Source organism: Hyla sarda, unplaced genomic scaffold (genome assembly GCF_029499605.1).
Source record: "Hyla sarda isolate aHylSar1 unplaced genomic scaffold, aHylSar1.hap1 scaffold_1684, whole genome shotgun sequence".
NCBI lineage: Eukaryota > Metazoa > Chordata > Amphibia > Anura > Hylidae > Hyla > Hyla sarda.
This window is the reverse complement of record NW_026608324.1, coordinates 55,934-75,319: the sequence shown is the minus strand read 5'-3', so window position 1 is coordinate 75,319 and position 19,386 is coordinate 55,934. Positions and strand designations below refer to the sequence as shown.

The 19,386-nt window shown below is 43.9% G+C and overlaps 4 non-coding genes and 1 pseudogene across 4 annotated transcripts; all 5 read left to right on the top strand.

Annotated features, from left to right (window-relative positions):
• The first annotated feature begins 1,754 nt into the window (after window positions 1-1,754).
• LOC130311887 (U2 spliceosomal RNA) lies at window positions 1,755-1,945 on the top strand. Its single transcript, XR_008860157.1, has one exon. It is a non-coding gene; the product is annotated as a U2 spliceosomal RNA (small nuclear RNA).
• A 6,800-nt stretch (window positions 1,946-8,745) lies between these two features.
• LOC130311889 (U2 spliceosomal RNA) lies at window positions 8,746-8,921 on the top strand (annotated as a pseudogene).
• Window positions 8,922-11,004: 2,083 nt separating this feature from the next.
• LOC130311886 (U2 spliceosomal RNA) lies at window positions 11,005-11,195 on the top strand. The gene has a single exon (XR_008860156.1). It is a non-coding gene; the product is annotated as a U2 spliceosomal RNA (small nuclear RNA).
• A 2,088-nt stretch (window positions 11,196-13,283) lies between these two features.
• Window positions 13,284-13,474, top strand: LOC130311885 (U2 spliceosomal RNA). The gene has a single exon (XR_008860155.1). It is a non-coding gene; the product is annotated as a U2 spliceosomal RNA (small nuclear RNA).
• A 3,636-nt stretch (window positions 13,475-17,110) lies between these two features.
• Window positions 17,111-17,299, top strand: LOC130311890 (U2 spliceosomal RNA). Its single transcript, XR_008860160.1, has one exon. It is a non-coding gene; the product is annotated as a U2 spliceosomal RNA (small nuclear RNA).
• The last annotated feature ends 2,087 nt before the right edge of the window (window positions 17,300-19,386 follow it).

The following is a 19,386-nucleotide window of genomic DNA, read 5'->3' as shown; positions in this document are numbered from 1 at the left end:
GAAATATAAAATCTCATCCCTTCCCCAATATCGCGCCACACCCCTACCCCTTAATTCCCTGGTTGAACTTGATGGACATATGTCTTTTTTCGACCGTACTAACTATGTAACTATGTAACATAACATGGGGGGGGGGGGGGGGTCTCCTGGCTGTTCACACAGGTGTGTCATTGCTGTACATTGACCATGCATTGCTTCTGTGGTATTGCAAAGGCAAAGACAAATGCTTCCAGCCATCCATTGCACTAATGGATTGGTCATCAGCTGGCTGTCTATGTCCCGCATCAATATAGACCAAAGTACAGAGGGTTAGGCTATGCTATTGTGCACCTACCTGATGCATCAGAAGGTGCGAGGCCCTTGCTAAATTCTGTGCACAGACTTTGAGATCTATGCTTTAGACTGTATCTAAACCTGCTCCAACATGGACTGACATTCTGGCCTACTTTCAGCCGATGCGACTTGTCTGTCGCTGAACAGTCGCTTTTTATGTATTCAGCACCTATGTATAATGTTGTAAAAATGCTCTAGAAGCTAAAGTCGCAGAAATGTCACACATATTTGGCCTGCAACTTTCTGTGCGACAAATTCAGACAGGAAAAATCAGTATAAATCCTTAGAAAATTATCCCCCAGTGTCTCCATCTGCTGGCGGTATTGAATAAGCATTGCTGCACTGATGGGGTATGCATTAGACGAAAAAAAAGAAGAAAAAGAAGAATAATACGCCCAGAAAAGAGGCGAAAAGGAGAAAAACGTAAAAAAACGTGAAAAAAAAGTAAGAGGAAGAGAAGGGAAAAAAAGGTGGAAATGGGTTTAAAAGTGATTTCGGCGGAGAAATATATATATATATATATATATATATATATATATATATATATACGCGCACACACACACATATATATAAACGTATTCTCCGTTGAGATATTGCAGCCGCTGCTGTGTCCAGGCCCAGGAGCCTTAGCACTGTGCTGTGATGTCACTCAATACCACTGACATCACTAGGTGTAAACAACATCTCTCCTTTGCTGTGTATGTGACTATGGAGCTGTTTGGTGATGTCGTCTATTATGGCCTTCATAGAAGCAACAGGAGATTGTTGCATCCATCTAGAACCCTCAGAACTACAGTGCTATGATGTCACTCACTTCCACAGGCCTTGCAGAGTGTAAACAACAACAACCCAGCTTTGTTGTGTATGTAACCATAGGGATTTGTGATGTCACCTAGAACCTTCACAGCAGCGACAGCTTTATGAGGAGCATCAGCACTGCTCTGCCTGAGCAGAACCATCACCGCCATAGGTTGTCAAATAACCCGGGTTTAACCCACACAGGTAAGTCCAATGGGGTGCAGGCATGTCCTCTATGCTTACAGCTTCCCGTGGGTGTTGGTTTGATACCGTTTGGGGACAGCCAAGGAGGCATCTGCAGGCAACAAAGGTAGGTGTGTGCTTGTGTGTGTGTTTCCTATGCAGATCCTAAGCCCAGTGTCACATGCAAGTAGGAGGAGTAAGAAGGGTTCCTGGCAAATCCGGGTTATGGATTGCATTTAAAAAGGCCCCGTGGGAGTGCAATGGGCCCCTGTCTTGCTGCTTAGCAATAATGGTATGGGTTTAGGTTCTGCTGTGTGTACTGGTGGTTGACTGCCCCCCAGCCCAGAGTGTGCATGGAAAATTGTCTGGCAGCCTCCCTGACAGCAAGCAGTGATAGTGCCCATGAAGGGGACCTTGTTGGGCCCGCCCCTTTCACGGTTATCGCTTCTCGGCCTTTTGGCTAAGATCAAGTGTAGTATCTGTTCTTATCAGTTTAATATCTGATACGTCCCCTATCTGGGGACCATATATTAAATGGATTTTTGAGAACGGGGGCCGATTTCGAAGCTTGCTTCCGTCGCCCTATGCATTGACCCGATATGGCAGTATCTTCGGGTACAGTGCACCACCCCCTTACAGGGTTAAAAAGAAAGATTCCTACTTTCATTGCTACCTGCTTGCTGGCTAGCCAGCTAGCCAGCCCTGTGGGCCTTGCTGCTGCTGCTGCTGCAGCCAAAAAACAAAAGGTGGTGCTGCTGCTGCTTCTGCTTCTGCTTGTGTCTGGCCGCTGTTGGAGCGTCCAGGCACAGGACTTCTGCTGCTGCTGACTAAATGGCCTCCTTAATTGGATCATTTGAGTAGCCAGCACACCTGTGCAGGTAGGGCATGACATGATAGGCAGCTGCCTTGATAGCGGGTGGGTGCTGAATGTTCCTAATTGACAAAATAAGATTAATGCTTATGAAGAAATATAAAATCTCATCCCTTCCCCAATATCGCGCCACACCCCTACCCCTTAATTCCCTGGTTGAACTTGATGGACATATGTCTTTTTTCGACCGTACTAACTATGTAACTATGTAACATAACATGGGGGGGGGGTCTCCTGGCTGTTCACACAGGTGTGTCATTGCTGTACATTGACCATGCATTGCTTCTGTGGTATTGCAAAGGCAAAGACAAATGCTTCCAGCCATCCATTGCACTAATGGATTGGTCATCAGCTGGCTGTCTATGTCCCGCATCAATATAGACCAAAGTACAGAGGGTTAGGCTATGCTATTGTGCACCTACCTGATGCATCAGAAGGTGCGAGGCCCTTGCTAAATTCTGTGCACAGACTTTGAGATCTATGCTTTAGACTGTATCTAAACCTGCTCCAACATGGACTGACATTCTGGCCTACTTTCAGCCGATGCGACTTGTCTGTCGCTGAACAGTCGCTTTTTATGTATTCAGCACCTATGTATAATGTTGTAAAAATGCTCTAGAAGCTAAAGTCGCAGAAATGTCACACATATTTGGCCTGCAACTTTCTGTGCGACAAATTCAGACAGGAAAAATCAGTATAAATCCTTAGAAAATTATCCCCCAGTGTCTCCATCTGCTGGCGGTATTGAATAAGCATTGCTGCACTGATGGGGTATGCATTAGACGAAAAAAAAGAAGAAAAAGAAGAATAATACGCCCAGAAAAGAGGCGAAAAGGAGAAAAACGTAAAAAAACGTGAAAAAAAAGTAAGAGGAAGAGAAGGGAAAAAAAGGTGGAAATGGGTTTAAAAGTGATTTCGGCGGAGAAATATATATATATATATATATATATATATATATATATATATATATATATACGCGCACACACACACATATATATAAACGTATTCTCCGTTGAGATATTGCAGCCGCTGCTGTGTCCAGGCCCAGGAGCCTTAGCACTGTGCTGTGATGTCACTCAATACCACTGACATCACTAGGTGTAAACAACATCTCTCCTTTGCTGTGTATGTGACTATGGAGCTGTTTGGTGATGTCGTCTATTATGGCCTTCATAGAAGCAACAGGAGATTGTTGCATCCATCTAGAACCCTCAGAACTACAGTGCTATGATGTCACTCACTTCCACAGGCCTTGCAGAGTGTAAACAACAACAACCCAGCTTTGTTGTGTATGTAACCATAGGGATTTGTGATGTCACCTAGAACCTTCACAGCAGCGACAGCTTTATGAGGAGCATCAGCACTGCTCTGCCTGAGCAGAACCATCACCGCCATAGGTTGTCAAATAACCCGGGTTTAACCCACACAGGTAAGTCCAATGGGGTGCAGGCATGTCCTCTATGCTTACAGCTTCCCGTGGGTGTTGGTTTGATACCGTTTGGGGACAGCCAAGGAGGCATCTGCAGGCAACAAAGGTAGGTGTGTGCTTGTGTGTGTGTTTCCTATGCAGATCCTAAGCCCAGTGTCACATGCAAGTAGGAGGAGTAAGAAGGGTTCCTGGCAAATCCGGGTTATGGATTGCATTTAAAAAGGCCCCGTGGGAGTGCAATGGGCCCCTGTCTTGCTGCTTAGCAATAATGGTATGGGTTTAGGTTCTGCTGTGTGTACTGGTGGTTGACTGCCCCCCAGCCCAGAGTGTGCATGGAAAATTGTCTGGCAGCCTCCCTGACAGCAAGCAGTGATAGTGCCCATGAAGGGGACCTTGTTGGGCCCGCCCCTTTCACGGTTATCGCTTCTCGGCCTTTTGGCTAGATCAAGTGTCTGGTCAGGAGGATCCTGGGAGTTTGTCCTACCTTTTCCAAGGGGGGCTGCTACGAGGAACCGAAAAGGCGATCGACAAGATGGGTGTTCGCATCCGTTACCTTACATCCGGTGAAACGCGGATTCGTTTTTCCTTTCGCTTTGATGTTGATGAAGACAAGCAAGAACTCGTCCAACTTTCTTATTTTGTGAAAGAAACTCTCTACAAGCTTCTTGGGGTGAAGAAAGAGAACATCGTCTGTCTCAGAGATCCTCGGAAGGGCAGCTTCATCCTAACTCTGGACTCTGCTTATGCATGCCAGAATCTTTTTGAGAAGCTGAAAAGCAATCAAGACCTTGCTGAGCTTGATGGGATCACGGTCACAGTGTTGTATACTGGAGGCGATATTCCTCTAGTTGTGTGTATGCACAATCCCTTTGTGACTGTGTCCCATATTGAGCTCTTTTTGGGGAAATACTGCAGTTCTGTTAAGTATTCCCATAAGGTGATGAATTCAGAAGACCTATGGACGGGGAAACATAAGTTTTTTGTGAAAATGAAGGAGGATGCTACTGGCATTGGAGGGTTGTGTCATCCACCCTCCAACTTTTCTATCGGTCGGGATAAGGGCTATTTGTTTTATCCCGAGATGCCTACTTTTTGTAGGAAATGTAAGAAATTCGGACATACTATGGAAGTTTGCACGGACACTACAGTTCGCTGTGGTCGGTGCAATCAAGAAGGCCATGTTTCTAAGGACTGTGCTAAAATCGTCTGCAACATTTGTGGTGAAGAAGGCCATGCCTTTAAAGATTGCAGTCTCCGTTCCAGTGTAGCTAGATCGTGGGCTGACCGTGTAGCGGGGAGAGTGGGTGTAGTGCAAGCTGAAGTACCACCTGCGAAAGCACCCCAGCGGTCTGAGGCGCCTTCAGAAAAGCCGGCTGTAACTTCTCATGTCGTGGCGGAGCTTATGGACCTTTCTGCTGTGCCTGAGACAGAGGGGAGACCTTCTGTGGAGGGTTCTGGTGGTGGAGGGTCACTAGTGAGCAGTGAAGCCATGGAGGTTGGCGTGAAGGAGATCAAGCGGAAGAAGGAACTTGGAGATGAGCCACAACTTGGCATTAAACGGCCTGTCAAAAAAAGCTCAGACGAATGTGAGGACAGTCAACATGCATGGAGGCCTTCTATAAGATCAGCGTCCGATCCAAAAAATATCAAAGAGTTCGAAAGCCCGGAGTCACCTGTGGGTTTCATATCGGACTCAAACTCCAGTAGCGAATAGCTTCCTTAAAGTGCTCCTCTCTTAATGTGAGAGGTCTAAAGAGCCCTACGAGAAGGGCTGCTTTGTTTAGTTTTTTAGAGACCTTGGACTGTTCTCTGTTCTTTTTACAAGAATGTGGAATTGAACATAGTCCAAATTATGAGGACCTTTGTCGTAGCTGGACTTTGGGACCATCGGTCTGGTCGGGTGACAATCTGAACAGATCTTCAGGTGTTGGGATCTTGTTTAGAGGTTCAGATGTACAAGTTTTGTCCTTCTTAGAAATTATACCTGGTAGAGCGCTATTAGTTAATATTAAGTACAATGGCTCAGAGATTAAGCTTTTTAACATCTATGCTTCTCCTGAAAAAAATGAGAGAGCCGACTTGATTAATGATATTCAGGCTTTTATCCCAGGTTCAACACCTATTTTAATGGCTGGAGATTTTAATTGTTGTATGAGTGGTGATCATCGTGAGAGTGGAAGTGTGCATGTCAGAGTGGATAAAACAGAGAAACAGATTAAGAGTATGACTGAGGATTTTAACTTTACCGATGTCTGGAGGAGAAAATACCCAGACGACCCTGGTTACACATGGGAAAATAATGTCTGCAAATCCAGGATTGATTTTATTTTTTTATCGGAAAGTTTTAATCTAGTTGAGGTTTCTCTTTTATCGAATATTTTCTCTGATCATAAGTTATTACATGCACATGTCACTTTACCTGGCCTAGAGAAAGGCAGAGGCGTTTGGAAGCTCAACACTACTTTATTAGAGGACATGAAAACAAAAAATGATTTTATTGCTGCTTATAACAAATGGAGATTGCGTCAATCCCAATATAAAAATATTTTGGATTGGTGGGAGGATGTTAAAAAGTGGACTAAACTGTTTTTTATCCGTGTGGGCATCCAAAAGGCTAAGGAGAAAAAGTTATGGTTTAAAATGTTAAACACTAAAATCCAAACATATTATAAACTAAAGCAAGCCGGGCTTGAGATGGATGATGTTATTGCTCAGACAAAGAATGAAATAAAAAATGCCATTAGTCAAAAAGGAAAAGAAATGATTTTTAACAGCAAGGTGCAATGTCTGGAGAATGATGAAAAGTGTTCGAGATTCTTTTTTAAGAAGGTGGTGGGAAAGAAAGAAATGATATCTGTAATAGAAGGGAAGATAACTAATGAAGAGATGTTGCGAGAAGCACAAGTATTTTATCAGGAGCTTTTTAATAAAAAAGATATTGATATTTCCTTTACTAATGATGTTTTAGATACCTTGGATTCAAAACTTGACAAAACTGACCAAGAGAGCCTTTGTGATGAAATCTTTTTACCTGAACTTTTAAGCACTTTTAAGAGTTTTTTAAATGGTAAAACACCTGGTTCGGATGGGTTGCCAGTTGAATTTTATCTGTGTTTTTGGTCCATTTTAAAAGATGATCTTTTAGGTATTTTTAACTGTGCTTTTAAATCTGAGATTTTACCTGCGTCCTGGAGAGATGGTGTTGTTACTCTGATTTTTAAAAAAGGAGACATCTCTAAATTAGAAAATTGGAGGCCTATTACCCTGCTAAATACAGACTATAAGGTTTTAGCAAAAATTTTAGCAAATAGGCTCAAGCAGGTAATTTCTAAGGTTATACACAGTGACCAAGTATGCGGAGTACCTGGAAGGAAAATAAGTGATCATCTAAACCTTGTAAAAGATGTTTTATGGTATCAGAAACAATGTGATCAGAAATTGGCAATTTTATCCTTGGATTTTCAAAAGGCTTATGACCGTGTTTCTCATGATTTTTTATGGTTGGTTTTAAAGAAAATGAATTTTCCTGATTTTATTGTTGGAAAAATTGCACTTTTATATAAAAACTGTTTTAGTCGTATTTTAATTAACGGTTTTTTATCCCAAGAGGTATGTTTACAGTCTGGGGTGAAACAGGGGTGCCCCCTATCACCCATTCTTTTCATATGTGCAATAGAACCTCTGTTGAATGTTTTGAGAAAAGATAAGCTCATTAGAGGAGTGCCAATCCCTGGAAGTGGAGGACAGAGCGTAAAGACGATAGCATACATGGATGATGTTAATATTCTATGTCCAGATGAACCATCCCTGAAACGTGCTATCAGACAGACAGAATTTTTTTGTGAGGGCTCTGGCTTCAAATTAAATAAAAATAAATGTGATTGCTTTGCAATAGGGAATTGGGGCAATACGGAGGTGAATGTGCAATATGATAAAATCAAAATCTTGGGTGTCATCTTTGACAATGAAAATAATGGAGAGGAAAGCTGGTCCATCGTCAAAGAGAAAGTGCAAAAGAAAATAAGTTTTTGGAAAATGAGGAAATTAACAATAGAAGGAAAAGTACTGATAATGAAAGCTTTGTTGCTACCTATCATGCTATATTTAAGCTTGGTTTTCCCACCGAGTGAACGCACCTTAAAGTTTTTAAACAAGATTTGCTTTCATTTTTTATGGGGGTCTAAAATGGATAAACTCAGGAGAGATGTAATGATGAAGACAAAGAAATTGGGGGGTAAGGATGTGCCTGATTTAAAAAGGTTTTTATATATTCACTTTTTTTCTATGTGTTTTAATGGCTTGCAAAGAAACTGTTATTGGTCTTATTTTTTAAAATATGCTGCAGGTCACATTTTTAGAAAAAGAAAGTGGATAACCTTACCTTTAACGTCCCCAATCTTATTTATTCCCCCAGCGCACTATGTGGTTTTAGAAAAGATTATTCGTATTTATGGCATTGCTAATTTTAGTCAAGAAATTTGTAGTAATGCACGAAAATTAGTTCCTGAAATCAGGAAGATAGAACAGATTTGCTTAATATCTAATTATTCCACTGAGAAATCTCTAAGAGTTTGGAGGATGGTGAATATGGGATTCTTATCTAATGACTTAAAAGATCTGGCCTGGCAGATAGCACATCAATGTTTGCCTACCAGAGAATTCCAACACAGAAGAGGATTGTGTCGTAGTGCAAAGTGCCCGAGAATGGGGTGTCCTAGTGAGGAAACAGTTTTACACCTTTTTTGGAACTGTTTTTACGCCCAAGAGATATGGCATTTGATAGGACCCTTACTAAAATTCATTTCTGATCTTAATTTTTTAAATCATGAAGTTATTTTATATGGATTTTATAATGTTTTATCTGTGGAAAAGTCTCGGGTTTTGTGGATTAGTATAAATTGTATTAAAATTGCACTATGGAAGACGAGGAATATTCTTCTTTTTAAAAGAGACACTATTACCTCTAAAGATTGTGTTCGCCTAGCTCTTAGTGAGATGTATGTTTTCTATTTATTGGATAAAAAAAGATTAGGTCACAAAGTGGCTAAAAGTCTTTGGAATCTACATCTGTGGAATATGCTTTTAGCAGACTAAGTATAATCTGGACTGCGTAAGGTCTTTTAGTCTAAGAATATTATATCTAAAAGTAAAAAATCTGTTCTTATCAGTTTAATATCTGATACGTCCCCTATCTGGGGACCATATATTAAATGGATTTTTGAGAACGGGGGCCGATTTCGAAGCTTGCTTCCGTCGCCCTATGCATTGACCCGATATGGCAGTATCTTCGGGTACAGTGCACCACCCCCTTACAGGGTTAAAAAGAAAGATTCCTACTTTCATTGCTACCTGCTTGCTGGCTAGCCAGCTAGCCAGCCCTGTGGGCCTTGCTGCTGCTGCTGCTGCAGCCAAAAAACAAAAGGTGGTGCTGCTGCTGCTTCTGCTTCTGCTTGTGTCTGGCCGCTGTTGGAGCATCCAGGCACAGGACTTCTGCTGCTGCTGACTAAATGGCCTCCTTAATTGGATCATTTGAGTAGCCAGCACACCTGTGCAGGTAGGGCATGACATGATAGGCAGCTGCCTTGATAGCGGGTGGGTGCTGAATGTTCCTAATTGACAAAATAAGATTAATGCTTATGAAGAAATATAAAATCTCATCCCTTCCCCAATATCGCGCCACACCCCTACCCCTTAATTCCCTGGTTGAACTTGATGGACATATGTCTTTTTTCGACCGTACTAACTATGTAACTATGTAACATAACATGGGGGGGGGGGGGTCTCCTGGCTGTTCACACAGGTGTGTCATTGCTGTACATTGACCATGCATTGCTTCTGTGGTATTGCAAAGGCAAAGACAAATGCTTCCAGCCATCCATTGCACTAATGGATTGGTCATCAGCTGGCTGTCTATGTCCCGCATCAATATAGACCAAAGTACAGAGGGTTAGGCTATGCTATTGTGCACCTACCTGATGCATCAGAAGGTGCGAGGCCCTTGCTAAATTCTGTGCACAGACTTTGAGATCTATGCTTTAGACTGTATCTAAACCTGCTCCAACATGGACTGACATTCTGGCCTACTTTCAGCCGATGCGACTTGTCTGTCGCTGAACAGTCGCTTTTTATGTATTCAGCACCTATGTATAATGTTGTAAAAATGCTCTAGAAGCTAAAGTCGCAGAAATGTCACACATATTTGGCCTGCAACTTTCTGTGCGACAAATTCAGACAGGAAAAATCAGTATAAATCCTTAGAAAATTATCCCCCAGTGTCTCCATCTGCTGGCGGTATTGAATAAGCATTGCTGCACTGATGGGGTATGCATTAGACGAAAAAAAAGAAGAAAAAGAAGAATAATACGCCCAGAAAAGAGGCGAAAAGGAGAAAAACGTAAAAAAACGTGAAAAAAAAGTAAGAGGAAGAGAAGGGAAAAAAAGGTGGAAATGGGTTTAAAAGTGATTTCGGCGGAGAAATATATATATATATATATATATATATATATATATATATATACGCGCACACACACACATATATATAAACGTATTCTCCGTTGAGATATTGCAGCCGCTGCTGTGTCCAGGCCCAGGAGCCTTAGCACTGTGCTGTGATGTCACTCAATACCACTGACATCACTAGGTGTAAACAACATCTCTCCTTTGCTGTGTATGTGACTATGGAGCTGTTTGGTGATGTCGTCTATTATGGCCTTCATAGAAGCAACAGGAGATTGTTGCATCCATCTAGAACCCTCAGAACTACAGTGCTATGATGTCACTCACTTCCACAGGCCTTGCAGAGTGTAAACAACAACAACCCAGCTTTGTTGTGTATGTAACCATAGGGATTTGTGATGTCACCTAGAACCTTCACAGCAGCGACAGCTTTATGAGGAGCATCAGCACTGCTCTGCCTGAGCAGAACCATCACCGCCATAGGTTGTCAAATAACCCGGGTTTAACCCACACAGGTAAGTCCAATGGGGTGCAGGCATGTCCTCTATGCTTACAGCTTCCCGTGGGTGTTGGTTTGATACCGTTTGGGGACAGCCAAGGAGGCATCTGCAGGCAACAAAGGTAGGTGTGTGCTTGTGTGTGTGTTTCCTATGCAGATCCTAAGCCCAGTGTCACATGCAAGTAGGAGGAGTAAGAAGGGTTCCTGGCAAATCCGGGTTATGGATTGCATTTAAAAAGGCCCCGTGGGAGTGCAATGGGCCCCTGTCTTGCTGCTTAGCAATAATGGTATGGGTTTAGGTTCTGCTGTGTGTACTGGTGGTTGACTGCCCCCCAGCCCAGAGTGTGCATGGAAAATTGTCTGGCAGCCTCCCTGACAGCAAGCAGTGATAGTGCCCATGAAGGGGACCTTGTTGGGCCCGCCCCTTTCACGGTTATCGCTTCTCGGCCTTTTGGCTAAGATCAAGTGTAGTATCTGTTCTTATCAGTTTAATATCTGATACGTCCCCTATCTGGGGACCATATATTAAATGGATTTTTGAGAACGGGGGCCGATTTCGAAGCTTGCTTCCGTCGCCCTATGCATTGACCCGATATGGCAGTATCTTCGGGTACAGTGCACCACCCCCTTACAGGGTTAAAAAGAAAGATTCCTACTTTCATTGCTACCTGCTTGCTGGCTAGCCAGCTAGCCAGCCCTGTGGGCCTTGCTGCTGCTGCTGCTGCAGCCAAAAAACAAAAGGTGGTGCTGCTGCTGCTTCTGCTTCTGCTTGTGTCTGGCCGCTGTTGGAGCGTCCAGGCACAGGACTTCTGCTGCTGCTGACTAAATGGCCTCCTTAATTGGATCATTTGAGTAGCCAGCACACCTGTGCAGGTAGGGCATGACATGATAGGCAGCTGCCTTGATAGCGGGTGGGTGCTGAATGTTCCTAATTGACAAAATAAGATTAATGCTTATGAAGAAATATAAAATCTCATCCCTTCCCCAATATCGCGCCACACCCCTACCCCTTAATTCCCTGGTTGAACTTGATGGACATATGTCTTTTTTCGACCGTACTAACTATGTAACTATGTAACATAACATGGGGGGGGGGGGGTCTCCTGGCTGTTCACACAGGTGTGTCATTGCTGTACATTGACCATGCATTGCTTCTGTGGTATTGCAAAGGCAAAGACAAATGCTTCCAGCCATCCATTGCACTAATGGATTGGTCATCAGCTGGCTGTCTATGTCCCGCATCAATATAGACCAAAGTACAGAGGGTTAGGCTATGCTATTGTGCACCTACCTGATGCATCAGAAGGTGCGAGGCCCTTGCTAAATTCTGTGCACAGACTTTGAGATCTATGCTTTAGACTGTATCTAAACCTGCTCCAACATGGACTGACATTCTGGCCTACTTTCAGCCGATGCGACTTGTCTGTCGCTGAACAGTCGCTTTTTATGTATTCAGCACCTATGTATAATGTTGTAAAAATGCTCTAGAAGCTAAAGTCGCAGAAATGTCACACATATTTGGCCTGCAACTTTCTGTGCGACAAATTCAGACAGGAAAAATCAGTATAAATCCTTAGAAAATTATCCCCCAGTGTCTCCATCTGCTGGCGGTATTGAATAAGCATTGCTGCACTGATGGGGTATGCATTAGACGAAAAAAAAGAAGAAAAAGAAGAATAATACGCCCAGAAAAGAGGGAAAAGGAGAAAAACGTAAAAAAACGTGAAAAAAAAGTAAGAGGAAGAGAAGGGAAAAAAAGGTGGAAATGGGTTTAAAAGTGATTTCGGCGGAGAAATATATATATATATATATATATATATATATATATATATATATATATACGCGCACACACACACATATATATAAACGTATTCTCCGTTGAGATATTGCAGCCGCTGCTGTGTCCAGGCCCAGGAGCCTTAGCACTGTGCTGTGATGTCACTCAATACCACTGACATCACTAGGTGTAAACAACATCTCTCCTTTGCTGTGTATGTGACTATGGAGCTGTTTGGTGATGTCGTCTATTATGGCCTTCATAGAAGCAACAGGAGATTGTTGCATCCATCTAGAACCCTCAGAACTACAGTGCTATGATGTCACTCACTTCCACAGGCCTTGCAGAGTGTAAACAACAACAACCCAGCTTTGTTGTGTATGTAACCATAGGGATTTGTGATGTCACCTAGAACCTTCACAGCAGCGACAGCTTTATGAGGAGCATCAGCACTGCTCTGCCTGAGCAGAACCATCACCGCCATAGGTTGTCAAATAACCCGGGTTTAACCCACACAGGTAAGTCCAATGGGGTGCAGGCATGTCCTCTATGCTTACAGCTTCCCGTGGGTGTTGGTTTGATACCGTTTGGGGACAGCCAAGGAGGCATCTGCAGGCAACAAAGGTAGGTGTGTGCTTGTGTGTGTGTTTCCTATGCAGATCCTAAGCCCAGTGTCACATGCAAGTAGGAGGAGTAAGAAGGGTTCCTGGCAAATCCGGGTTATGGATTGCATTTAAAAAGGCCCCGTGGGAGTGCAATGGGCCCCTGTCTTGCTGCTTAGCAATAATGGTATGGGTTTAGGTTCTGCTGTGTGTACTGGTGGTTGACTGCCCCCCAGCCCAGAGTGTGCATGGAAAATTGTCTGGCAGCCTCCCTGACAGCAAGCAGTGATAGTGCCCATGAAGGGGACCTTGTTGGGCCCGCCCCTTTCACGGTTATCGCTTCTCGGCCTTTTGGCTAAGATCAAGTGTAGTATCTGTTCTTATCAGTTTAATATCTGATACGTCCCCTATCTGGGGACCATATATTAAATGGATTTTTGAGAACGGGGGCCGATTTCGAAGCTTGCTTCCGTCGCCCTATGCATTGACCCGATATGGCAGTATCTTCGGGTACAGTGCACCACCCCCTTACAGGGTTAAAAAGAAAGATTCCTACTTTCATTGCTACCTGCTTGCTGGCTAGCCAGCTAGCCAGCCCTGTGGGCCTTGCTGCTGCTGCTGCTGCAGCCAAAAAACAAAAGGTGGTGCTGCTGCTGCTTCTGCTTCTGCTTGTGTCTGGCCGCTGTTGGAGCGTCCAGGCACAGGACTTCTGCTGCTGCTGACTAAATGGCCTCCTTAATTGGATCATTTGAGTAGCCAGCACACCTGTGCAGGTAGGGCATGACATGATAGGCAGCTGCCTTGATAGCGGGTGGGTGCTGAATGTTCCTAATTGACAAAATAAGATTAATGCTTATGAAGAAATATAAAATCTCATCCCTTCCCCAATATCGCGCCACACCCCTACCCCTTAATTCCCTGGTTGAACTTGATGGACATATGTCTTTTTTCGACCGTACTAACTATGTAACTATGTAACATAACATGGGGGGGGGGGGGGTCTCCTGGCTGTTCACACAGGTGTGTCATTGCTGTACATTGACCATGCATTGCTTCTGTGGTATTGCAAAGGCAAAGACAAATGCTTCCAGCCATCCATTGCACTAATGGATTGGTCATCAGCTGGCTGTCTATGTCCCGCATCAATATAGACCAAAGTACAGAGGGTTAGGCTATGCTATTGTGCACCTACCTGATGCATCAGAAGGTGCGAGGCCCTTGCTAAATTCTGTGCACAGACTTTGAGATCTATGCTTTAGACTGTATCTAAACCTGCTCCAACATGGACTGACATTCTGGCCTACTTTCAGCCGATGCGACTTGTCTGTCGCTGAACAGTCGCTTTTTATGTATTCAGCACCTATGTATAATGTTGTAAAAATGCTCTAGAAGCTAAAGTCGCAGAAATGTCACACATATTTGGCCTGCAACTTTCTGTGCGACAAATTCAGACAGGAAAAATCAGTATAAATCCTTAGAAAATTATCCCCCAGTGTCTCCATCTGCTGGCGGTATTGAATAAGCATTGCTGCACTGATGGGGTATGCATTAGACGAAAAAAAAGAAGAAAAAGAAGAATAATACGCCCAGAAAAGAGGCGAAAAGGAGAAAAACGTAAAAAAACGTGAAAAAAAAGTAAGAGGAAGAGAAGGGAAAAAAAGGTGGAAATGGGTTTAAAAGTGATTTCGGCGGAGAAATATATATATATATATATATATATATATATATATATATATACGCGCACACACACACATATATATAAACGTATTCTCCGTTGAGATATTGCAGCCGCTGCTGTGTCCAGGCCCAGGAGCCTTAGCACTGTGCTGTGATGTCACTCAATACCACTGACATCACTAGGTGTAAACAACATCTCTCCTTTGCTGTGTATGTGACTATGGAGCTGTTTGGTGATGTCGTCTATTATGGCCTTCATAGAAGCAACAGGAGATTGTTGCATCCATCTAGAACCCTCAGAACTACAGTGCTATGATGTCACTCACTTCCACAGGCCTTGCAGAGTGTAAACAACAACAACCCAGCTTTGTTGTGTATGTAACCATAGGGATTTGTGATGTCACCTAGAACCTTCACAGCAGCGACAGCTTTATGAGGAGCATCAGCACTGCTCTGCCTGAGCAGAACCATCACCGCCATAGGTTGTCAAATAACCCGGGTTTAACCCACACAGGTAAGTCCAATGGGGTGCAGGCATGTCCTCTATGCTTACAGCTTCCCGTGGGTGTTGGTTTGATACCGTTTGGGGACAGCCAAGGAGGCATCTGCAGGCAACAAAGGTAGGTGTGTGCTTGTGTGTGTGTTTCCTATGCAGATCCTAAGCCCAGTGTCACATGCAAGTAGGAGGAGTAAGAAGGGTTCCTGGCAAATCCGGGTTATGGATTGCATTTAAAAAGGCCCCGTGGGAGTGCAATGGGCCCCTGTCTTGCTGCTTAGCAATAATGGTATGGGTTTAGGTTCTGCTGTGTGTACTGGTGGTTGACTGCCCCCCAGCCCAGAGTGTGCATGGAAAATTGTCTGGCAGCCTCCCTGACAGCAAGCAGTGATAGTGCCCATGAAGGGGACCTTGTTGGGCCCGCCCCTTTCACGGTTATCACTTCTCGGCCTTTTGGCTAAGATCAAGTGTAGTTCTGCTCACTTGGTCTGGCCAGAGGGTGTCTGGGGTACCCGGCTCCTTTGCCTGGGGGGATCGTCCTTCTTAACGGAGGGACTTCACCCCCCTGCTGCTATCAGGGAGCCGGCTTAGTCCCCAGACAACGGGAGGCGATCCCCACCTACCTACTTCGGTGGGGGAGGTGTCTGGACATCATGGACATGGAGGAAGATTGCGTTTTTTCTTCGGAAGGCGTGCCGCCTTTTGCGAGACTTCGGAATGGAGTTCGTATTTCCCTGCTCGATGTCCGGAAGAAGGAAAGAGGCCTTGTCTTTGTCGTGGAAGAAGTGCTGTTTAAGTTGCTGGAAGTCAAGAGGGAGCAAATCCTATCCATGCTTGAGTTTCCCAGAAGTGGATACTACGACGTGGTGCTGGCTTCTGAAGAGGACTATGATTCATTTTGGAACATATTGCAGCAAAAGAAGGTATGTCCGGTTTTGGAAGGGGTGGAGATAGTTCCACATTTCCCACGTAGAGAACGATTGGTGACTATAAGGATGTATAGCCCATATACTTCGGAGGAGGATATCGTTACCTTTTTGTCTCGATTCTGTGACAGTGTTCTGCCTAAAGGCAAGGTATTTAATCAATATGGACTATGGACCACCAAGTGGAGGTTCCATGTGAAATTTAAAATGGCAGATGGCAAGTTAGTGATCCCCCCAGGCCGGTTTAAAATTGGTTCTGTGAACGGGGATCTGTATTTTTCTGGCATGCAAGATTTTTGCCGCAAATGTAAACAGTACGGTCACAGAAAGGAGGATTGCACGTTTTTGTGGTGTTTCAAGTGTCAAGAGGAGGGTCACGACGTGGAAAATTGTCAAAAGAAACGGAAATGCCATCTGTGTGGTGAGGAGGGCCATCTGCTTGGCTCGTGTCCTAAGAAAAAGTCTGAGAAAAATTCAGAGAAAAAGGAAGCTGTAAAAAGAAGCAGAGAGGAACCAGCTGAAGTGAAAGAACCAGAAGTGGAGCAGGTTCCAACTAGAAGACCTACAGAGCAGAAGAAGAAGAGAGAGGAGGAAGTGTATGTGCCAGTGCAGTATTTTGGTGTGCTTGGTGGTTTGTTGGAAAATTTGTCGGAAGCAGAAAGAAAAACGTTTGACAAAGATATGATGGATCTAAAGATAGGCTTGAAGAACCGGGAGGAAGAAGCTCGGGATAAAGTCTATTTTTCTTTCAAGGCAGACATGAACCGTTTTGTTGAAACGTATAAAATTCCAGGCTGGTTAGCGTCTCAAGTTAAGAAAGATATAGCAAATGGCAATATCAGTCGAGGACTGATAGACTTTCTAATGGTGTTTGCATGGAGGAAGGGGATGACCTTCTAATTTGGTTTTGCTTAATTAGAAAGTAATGTTTGGTTTTGCTATTTTATGTTGTTTCTTATTTTGTTTTTAAATGTTCTATTTTGTTTCATTAGTGTTTAAGAAAAGAAATAAAAACATGTTACCTGATGATGAACACAAAATTGAGTTCCAAATAAGATCTTGGAACTCTGAGTGAGTTCTGAGGGCTAACTTAAAAAAATCTGTTCTTATCAGTTTAATATCTGATACGTCCCCTATCTGGGGACCATATATTAAATGGATTTTTGAGAACGGGGGCCGATTTCGAAGCTTGCTTCCGTCGCCCTATGCATTGACCCGATATGGCAGTATCTTCGGGTACAGTGCACCACCCCCTTACAGGGTTAAAAAGAAAGATTCCTACTTTCATTGCTACCTGCTTGCTGGCTAGCCAGCTAGCCAGCCCTGTGGGCCTTGCTGCTGCTGCTGCTGCAGCCAAAAAACAAAAGGTGGTGCTGCTGCTGCTTCTGCTTCTGCTTGTGTCTGGCCGCTGTTGGAGCGTCCAGGCACAGGACTTCTGCTGCTGCTGACTAAATGGCCTCCTTAATTGGATCATTTGAGTAGCCAGCACACCTGTGCAGGTAGGGCATGACATGATAGGCAGCTGCCTTGATAGCAGGTGGGTGCTGAATGTTCCTAATTGACAAAATAAGATTAATGCTTATGAAGAAATATAAAATCTCATCCCTTCCCCAATATCGCGCCACACCCCTACCCCTTAATTCCCTGGTTGAACTTGATGGACATATGTCTTTTTTCGACCGTACTAACTATGTAACTATGTAACATAACATGGGGGGGGGGGTCTCCTGGCTGTTCACACAGGTGTGTCATTGCTGTACATTGACCATGCATTGCTTCTGTGGTATTGCAAAGGCAAAGACAAATGCTTCCAGCCATCCATTGCACTAATGGATTGGTCATCAGCTGGCTGTCTATGTCCCGCATCAATATAGACCAAAGTACAGAGGGTTAGGCTATGCTATTGTGCACCTACCTGATGCATCAGAAGGTGCGAGGCCCTTGCTAAATTCTGTGCACAGACTTTGAGATCTATGCTTTAGACTGTATCTAAACCTGCTCCAACATGGACTGACATTCTGGCCTACTTTCAGCCGATGCGACTTGTCTGTCGCTGAACAGTCGCTTTTTATGTATTCAGCACCTATGTATAATGTTGTAAAAATGCTCTAGAAGCTAAAGTCGCAGAAATGTCACACATATTTGGCCTGCAACTTTCTGTGCGACAAATTCAGACAGGAAAAATCAGTATAAATCCTTAGAAAATTATCCCCCAGTGTCTCCATCTGCTGGCAGTATTGAATAAGCATTGCTGCACTGATGGGGTATGCATTAGACGAAAAAAAAGAAGAAAAAGAAGAATAATACGCCCAGAAAAGAGGCGAAAAGGAGAAAAACGTAAAAAAACGTGAAAAAAAAGTAAGAGGAAGAGAAGGGAAAAAAAGGTGGAAATGGGTTTAAAAGTGATTTCGGCGGAGAAATATATATATATATATATATATATATATATATATATATATATATATACGCGCACACACACACATATATATAAACGTATTCTCCGTTGAGATATTGCAGCCGCTGCTGTGTCCAGGCCCAGGAGCCTTAGCACTGTGCTGTGATGTCACTCAATACCACTGACATCACTAGGTGTAAACAACATCTCTCCTTTGCTGTGTATGTGACTATGGAGCTGTTTGGTGATGTCGTCTATTATGGCCTTCATAGAAGCAACAGGAGATTGTTGCATCCATCTAGAACCCTCAGAACTACAGTGCTATGATGTCACTCACTTCCACAGGCCTTGCAGAGTGTAAACAACAACAACCCAGCTTTGTTGTGTATGTAACCATAGGGATTTGTGATGTCACCTAGAACCTTCACAGCAGCGACAGCTTTATGAGGAGCATCAGCACTGCTCTGCCTGAGCAGAACCATCACCGCCATAGGTTGTCAAATAACCCGGGTTTAACCCACACAGGTAAGTCCAATGGGGTGCAGGCATGTCCTCTATGCTTACAGCTTCCCGTGGGTGTTGGTTTGATACCGTTTGGGGACAGCCAAGGAGGCATCTGCAGGCAACAAAGGTAGGTGTGTGCTTGTGTGTGTGTTTCCTATGCAGATCCTAAGCCCAGTGTCACATGCAAGTAGGAGGAGTAAGAAGGGTTCCTGGCAAATCCGGGTTATGGATTGCATTTAAAAAGGCCCCGTGGGAGTGCAATGGGCCCCTGTCTTGCTGCTTAGCAATAATGGTATGGGTTTAGGTTCTGCTGTGTGTACTGGTGGTTGACTGCCCCCCAGCCCAGAGTGTGCATGGAAAATTGTCTGGCAGCCTCCCTGACAGCAAGCAGTGATAGTGCCCATGAAGGGGACCTTGTTGGGCCCGCCCCTTTCACGGTT